The sequence below is a fragment of the Xenopus laevis genome, chromosome 8S (genome assembly GCF_017654675.1).
Source record: "Xenopus laevis strain J_2021 chromosome 8S, Xenopus_laevis_v10.1, whole genome shotgun sequence".
Lineage (NCBI taxonomy): Eukaryota > Metazoa > Chordata > Amphibia > Anura > Pipidae > Xenopus > Xenopus laevis.
Genome location: NC_054386.1, coordinates 30,618,651 through 30,627,011, shown reverse-complemented (window position 1 = coordinate 30,627,011; position 8,361 = coordinate 30,618,651).

The following is an 8,361-nucleotide window of genomic DNA, read 5'->3' as shown; positions in this document are numbered from 1 at the left end:
GGCTTACTTAGTTTTAACCTTTCCTTCTCCTTGAATAGAAAGATGAGTAATAAAAAGTGGCAATTACTATAAATGTGTAGTCTTGCAGAGCATTTGTTTTTACGTGGGGTCAGTGACCAAATATGAAAGCTGTAAAGGGTCAGAAGAAGAAGGCAAATAATTCAAAAACTATAAAAAAATAAAGGCCAGTTGAAAAGTAGCTTAGAATAAGCCATTCTATAATATGCTAAAAGTTAACTTAAAGGTGAACAAACCCTTTAAGGCAAACAACCCCAAGCGGGATTCACAATCACTAGACTTACAAGACTTTGAAATACAAGGGCATACTTTGTTGCACAAAACATTTCTCCATATCTGTGGCAGTTGTAGTATGGCACACACTGGAGGCATAGAGCAGGCAGAATATGGCACACAGGGAGCATACGGAAGGCAGAGTATGGCACACACAAGGAGCATATGGCAGGCAGAGTATGGCACATACAGGGAGCATAGGGCAGGCTGTGTATGGCACACACAAGGAGCATAGGGAAAGCAGAGAATTGCACACACAGGAGGCATAGGGCAGGCAGAGTATGGCAAATACAGGGAGCATAGGGAAGGCAGGCTACAGCTGGAGACAGGGAAACCTATCAGGATGACTTTAATATGAGCAGTTCACAGGCCCGGATTTGTGGAAAGGCCAGAAAGGCCTGGGCCTAGGGCGGCAGAATTTTAGAGGGGCAGCATGCCGCCCAACCACGCCCGCATTGGTTCGGAAGCACTGGGAATTTGCAGGAGATACAATAGTTTTTAAAATGCTGAAAATTTCCGCATGTACACAAAGGAAGGGGATGGGGGTGATGAGCGGCAGTAGGCCCAGGGGCACCTGCATTATAAATCCAGCCCTGGCAGTTCATACTGTGCTACATACAGTGACACAATGCTGGTGCCCCTCCAGCAGTTTGCCTTAGGTGTAAACTGTGTGGGCACTTTCAGTCTGAGATGTGAACAGTAAAGGGCATTAGGGGTGTGAACAATAGAGGGGTTACAGGTGTGAACAGTGCAGGGGGGATTAGAGGTGTGAACTTTACAGGATTTTACAATCTGAATTTGAAGTGTAATCTGTGCAGTGGCCAGTTAATCTCAGTACGGATACATTTTAAAGCTTGCACCTGGTAAGCAGGTTTTAAATGATGTATTATGGATAAAAAAGTGTTGGAATATAAATATTTTTTCTCGTGCTAGGGGTGATGTTACCAGTTCAGATACACAGCAGCCCTAATGCAGTAAAGGCATATGTTTCCTTGTGAAGCTCCATATGTCTTATCTTGACCAGCCTTTTCCTTGGCTCCTTGGTGCCACCCAAGCTCCACATTCTCCACTTGTACAGGGCCGCTGTTGCTTTCTGGGAAACGTGTCAATCATGTACATGAAGGCTTATGTCTTGAGTTGGGAGAGGGTCAGAGACTACGTTCTACTCTTAAAATATAATAACATTTATTGAATATGTTTACTGAACCTCCATTTCTGCATTCCAGGTATTTCAGAGCTTGGAGGACCATCACCTGGCGGTAGTATCCTTCTTTCATGAGAATAGTTTTCATGGACTAATTGCTCATGACTCTGCGTAAACCTTCTGTAACATCCCTTTAAACTACAGCTCCCATGCCCTCAAACTCAGATGGAATGGGAAGAATTTGACCACCAATCAGTTTCTAATGCAGGAAGTTGCCAAGTAGTTTGGTCTAAAAGATGAGCCACTTTCCAATTTTTGCAGTTCTATTAGGTAAGTAGATGAAGTAGCAGCAGTGTGAAGAACGCGTCTGGTACTGCCCTAGACCACAAGCTTCCAATTTAAGTCAATAGGAAATTGCAACAAATTCTTCAGCCTTTTGATTAGCCTAAAGAATGAAATATATCCTATACACATACTAGCCTCTTTTAATGGAACCGTCATTGATGTGTACCCTCTTTATGGACCCAACATTTTGCCGCTTGAGTGTTTTCAGTGCTGTGAACAATACATACACCAAACCACCCCAAATTGCCACCCCCACCCAATTCATTTCTGTAGAAATTGCTTGTGCCTGTAAATACATTATTGCATTAGCTAGCACTTGCAAGCTGTTCCCATAAGAATGAATTGACAAACATTTTGCTCAACAAAACCTTTGGTTTTCCGTTACACTTATAGGAGGGAAAAGATATCATGTTATCTCACGTTCTCCACAAAGTGCACACATACATTCACTTTATTCTTTCCCTTCAGTTTTCCTAGTCTATAATTTTCCTTCATCTCCTTTGTGCAGCTAAGTTTTAACCATATCCTGGCCAGTGTAGTAACCCTTTCCACAATAACTTATCCCCACATATTGAAATTTTGCATATAAATGTAGCTGCAGCCTACAAGTGTTTACCAGCCCTGTCAAGTCTGCTCTGAAGCTCACTTGGTTTACACTGATTGGGTTTCTTATAAAACAAGAACATGAGTAAATTTCGCTTTCATTCTTCTTTAACTTTTTTTGTGTTTCTTATTTGTTCCATTCTCACCCCACCCACCCAATCTATATGTTACCCCTCCCAAATGTGACCAATACCAGAATAAAGACACACACAAAGCAACTTGATGTTAAATCTGTGTAAGTCACAGTTTTATTGATAATAATTAGATAAACTGCGCTATTTGATCCAGACGAAGGCAAAAAACCTCTGGCAAGCTTGGGACAATCTGCTTACTAGAGGGAAAAATTCCTTCCTGACCCCTTAATGGCGATCGGATTTGCCCCCAGGATCTATGCGCCAAATTAAATCAAGGGAAGCAGGGTGAGGGAAACAGAAGGGAATATGGCAGCATACACATGAGCACCTTTAAGCTACAAGGTGAACACTACATTCCATTCTATTGGACCCCAGGCAGACTGTAGACCCGGCTTCTGCAGTCTGAGGGATGGAGTGGACAGGAATGCGGGGTCTACCAAGTGGCTTAAAGGTGCTCCTGTCTATGGAACCATATTTAGGGGGAAAGAAGGGACACTGTGGTTGGAATTGCGATGGAGGGAATGGAAATAGAAGGTAATATGGCAGCATACACACAAGCACTTTTAAGCTACAAGGTGAACACTGCATTCCTCTCCATTCCATTGGACCCCAGGCAGCCTGCAGAACCCAGCTTCAGCAGTCTTGAGGGATGGAATGGAAAGGAATGCAGGGTCTACTGAGTGGCTTAAGGGTGCTCTTGTCTATGAAACCATATTTTAGGTGTAAGGGGGGCAGCGCTGATGAAATATACGGTGGAGGGAATTGAAACAGAGGGGAATATGGCTACATATACATGGGAGCACCTTTAAGTTGCTAGGTGAACACTGCATTCCTTGTCATTCTATTGGACCCCAGGCAGCCTGCAGACCCAGCTTCTGCAGTTTGAGGGATGGATTGAAAAGGAATGCAGGGTCTACCAAGTGGCCTAAAGGTGCTCCTGTCTATGGAACCATATTTTAGGTGTAAGGGGGGAGCACCACTGGTGGAATCATGGTGTATTGAAGTGGAGGCACCACTGGTGGAATTGAGAAGGGCTTACTCACCTCTGTGTCATGAAGATCACCTACACAGAGGTGCATCGATAGGTGGTACCGTGTAAACTGCAATGGTGCTGGTGGCTGGTGGGCTCTCTGCAAAACCAAACAAAATAACGTTAAACTTGTACCCAAGGGTTTTACCTTAGCAAGTGATATCTCTGTAGAAATTCTTTAACATTTTGGGGAATTTTAATCAGAAATATGGCAGTTATGCAAATTAACATTACTAAATGCGAATGTACCATTGTGATTATGGGACAAGTTGCAAATCGCAGGTTTCTCTGCATTTTCAAGCCATTTGATCCCAATCCCAATTCCTTGCCAAAATGATGAAGATACACATCCTATATAGGTTTCGGCTGCGCAGGATTTATTTTTTCTTTTTGTGGTTGTTTTTCACAAAATCAAAGCATTGCAATGGCTTTCAATACATCAACCCTATTACAAAATAGTAATAATTGAACAAATATATTCATTAGATACTGTACCTGGATATGTTTCCATGTACTTCCTGAAAATTGCCCAGTTTATCTCCTCTAGTTATTTGTAGAGGGACTTCAGTTGAGCTTTGGCCTTCATCTTGTCCTGCAGGACCTCTGCCATAAATCTGATTTTCCACCACCTCCACCAGGCTGTCTCTAGCTATAAAATAATCATAGCTTGTCCATTTTATTTCGCCAATTATGTCCTTCCTCATGCTCTCCAAATCAGTGATCTTACAGATCCTCTCCTCCTTCCTGTAGATCCACTGTGAGCCCTAGAGAAATGTAAGAAACAAGAAGACATTAAGGTTTCCAGCAGTTTGTGTTTAATCCCTAGTAATAATGAAAGTGACAATTTCTTACCATAGGCACAATAAGCAAAACAATATGTATTTATTACCACTAGGGGATCGTCGTTGCAAAGCAAAAGCTTTTTGGTTCAATAGAAGTGTTGGTGTTGAGGTGGGTAAGAAAAGACATGCTTTTAAGGCTTTCAAGTTAGCTGGGACAGCCAAATCATTTATAAGGTACAAGGAGGCCAATAAATCATGCAAAGAAGCTATAAGGCAAGCTAAAATTGATATGGAAAAGGATATTTTTTAAAAATAATCCAAAATTATTTTTTAAATATGTTAATAGTAAAAAAATGAAACAGGAAGGGGTGGGACCTTTAGTATCAGAGGGTGGTCAGCTGGTTGATGAAAACAAATAAATGCACAGATTCTGAACTCATATTTTTCATCTATCTACACAAATGAGGAGCCAGTTAATGAAGGTTTCCTTCTTAATAGTCCCAATTTTAGTAATACAATTTATGATGCATGGTACACACATGAGGAAATTCAAAAGAGACTAGAACATGTTAAGATTAACAAAGGTCCGGACCCAGATTGTATTCATCCCAGGGTACTTAGCGAGCTTAGCTCTGTGATTGCCAAACCTCTTTACTTAATTTTTCAGGATTCATTGAGATCTGGCATAGTGCTAAGAGACTGGCGAATTGCTAATGCGGTGCCTCTATTCAAAAAATGATCCAGTTCTCAGCCTCAAAACTATAGGCCAGTTAGTCTGATGTCAGTGGTAGAAAAGCTTTTCGAAGGGTTAACAAAGGATGGACTTTATAGCAAATCATAATACTATGAGTGTGTGCCAACATGGTTTTATGCGTAATAGATCTTGCCAGACTAACTTAATTTCTTTTTATGAGAAGGTAAGCAGGGACCTCGATTCTGGGATGGCAGTGGATATGATTTACTTAGGCTTTGCTAAAGCATTTGATACAGTGCCACACAAAAGCTTACTGGTTAAATAAAGAAATGTTGGCCTGGAACATAGTATTTGTACCTGGATAGAGAACTGACTAAAAGATAGACTACAAAGAGTGGTGGTAAATGGAACATTTTCTAATTGGACCATGTTGTTAGTGGAGTACCGCAAGGCTCTGTACTAGGTCCCTTGCTTTTCAACTTGTTTATTAATGACCTGGAGAAACTGGGCAGCAAACTGGAAAATGAGGTTCAATGTTAATAATTGCAAGGTAATGCAAAATAATATAAATGCAAGTTATACACTAAATGGCAGTGTGTTGGGAGTTTCTATAAATGAGAAGGATCTAGGGGTTTTTGTAGATAACAAGTTGTCTAATTCTGGGCAGTGTCATTCTGTGGCTACTAAAGCAAATACATTTCTGTCTTGCATAAAAAAGGGCATTAACTCAAGGGATGAAAACATAATTATGCCTCTTTATAGGTCCCTGATAAGGCCTCATCTGGAGTATGCAGTGTAGTTTTGGACTCCAGTCCTTAAGAGGGATATAAATGAGCTGGAGAGAGTGCAGAGACGTGCGACTAAACTGGTTATAGGGAGGAAAGACTTAAATTATGAGGGTAGACTGTCAAGGTTGGGGTTGTTTTCTCTTGAAAAAAGGCACTTGCGAGGGGACATGATTACACTTTACAAGTACATTAGAGGACATTATAGACAAATAGCAGGGGACCTTTTTACCCATAAAGTGGATCACCGTACCAGAGGCCACCCCTTTAGACTAGAAGAAAAGAACTTTCATTTGAAGCAACATAGGGGGTTCTTCACAGTCAGGACAGTGAGGTTGTGGAATGCACTGCCGGGTGATGTTGTGATGGCTGATTCAGTTAATGCCTTTAAGAATGGCTTGGATGATGTTTTGGACAGACATAATATCAAAGGCTATTGTGATACTAAACTCTATAGTTAGTATACAAACACTAAACTAAACCCTGTTATATTTCTATTTAATGACATTTACATGAAAGATACACAATGTTAATAATTGGGTTAGTATTCCCTTTAACCCCTTGGGTATCTTTGTCAGCAGCCACTTTAAAGAGCAGCCTTACCTGGCGATAGCCTTTTATGTAAAAGCGGTCCTTGCTTGAACACAAGCCCATCTCCGACACCCCTGCAATATAAAATAGAGATTTGGGAAGGTTAGAGTTAATGTGGAGAGATGTATAGGTTCAGCACATAGGAACAAGCACGTTTACTAATATGATTTATCTGCCATGATATTATGCCCCTTTTTTTGTGCTTCTACTGAACCTGTTGAACTGGAACTATTAAAATGCTCCATTTGGCTGCCCACCTGCCTTAAATTACATAATACATAATTTGCCCCACCCTGGAAATTTTCCAAGGGAGTCCCATGTTAGGGGTGCCCTGGAATAGAAAAGTTGATGCAGAAAAGTTGAAGCGACGTTTCAGGCTACACAGAGCCTTTTTTCAAGCTTGAAAAAAGGCTCTGTGTAGCCTGAAACGTCGCTTATCCAGGTCCTGCCAATGTTCTAATAAAGGCATTTTTATCTATAAAAATCTTTTTGTGGTGCTGTACTTCACTCAATACCTGTTGTGGCACTTCCACATATTTCTGCACTAGCAGGGAGGATGCTGGTAGTTGTATGCTCCAGTATCTGAAATTTTTTCTATCATATTCTTGCATACCAGCTTAGTTATTACCACATTTGACTTTACATGTCTAGCGGCAGGCTGTGCCCTTACATATGTTGTCAGGGTTGGGCTCGGGGTCTGGGGCCCACCGGGATTACTGTCTCAGGGCCCTGCCCCTGCCGTACCCCCCGCAGTGTTAGCAGCTGTCAGTGAGCTTTTGAGAGACACATAGGTACAGAGGTTTTTCTGCTCACAGTGAAAGCTGCAGGGGTCTGTTCTGAAGCACTAACTGAAGCACTTAGTTACTCATGTCCAGAGAGAGTCGCTGAGTAAAGGTGGCCATACACTATTATAGTTCCCCAAACGAGCGAATCTTAAACCGATATGCCCACTAACGGCTGGGGGATATCAGGTTAATCCGAACATTCGGCCCTGGGGCCGAACGATTAGATTACAATGCTGTGAATGGGCGCTGACGGATCACAGGACCGCATCAACTAGCCAATGCAAGAGCTGAAAAGCAGGAAGTTGAGTCTATTCTGTTTGACATCCAATCACTCCAGCCTTTATAAATTACATTTTTGGCTAACTATATTTTAAAAACATTTTTTATCTAAAGAAACAGACATTTGAACTGCAGATGCTTATAAAAAAAAAAAAGCTTAGGTGCTTTAGGTCATCCATGTGAATCTGACTTCTGGTTCAGGACACAGAGGAATTCAAGCGGCCGTCACCGTTTCACATTGTGTTATGAAGCACTTTGGAAGTCAGATTGAAGCTCAAGATTTAAAAAGAAAACCAAAGGGGAGAGTAAACCCGACTTATATAGAAGTTTGGGGGGAATTAAGTGTTAAGCTAACTTGGTGTTACTGGTCCTTTAAAAAGGTTTAGGGGCAATGATCCTCTCCTTAAATAAAGTCCCTCTCATGACCATTATCCCATGTTCTATTACTTGACTGGACGCTCCACATTTTCTGTCAGCTCATGAAACAACAAGGCAAGAGTTTCTATACAATTTATTGTTCCCAAGTTGTCCATTACATTATTGTCCATTAAGGGAGACTTTCAGGGCAGAAAAGCAAAGCTGTTTATGGTTAATGAATAGAATATTATTATAGCTGTGTCAGTATGTCTTGCCTTTCATTTTTATCTTGCCATTGTTGCACCGTAATTTTGCGAGAGTAATGGTAAAAAAAAACCCCCAGCTCCAACAACAATCTTGTAGCTGCATTTGGGTGTCTAAATATTGAATAGAGTCTAGCTGACATTAATTCACTGTGACATACCTCCCAACATTTTGGAAGTAAAAAGAGGGAGGAAAAAGTTTTTCCACACGTAGCGCAGCATTTTTTGACCACACCCTTTCTGTGGCCACACCCCCTAATTACCATGTTTGTTTTACA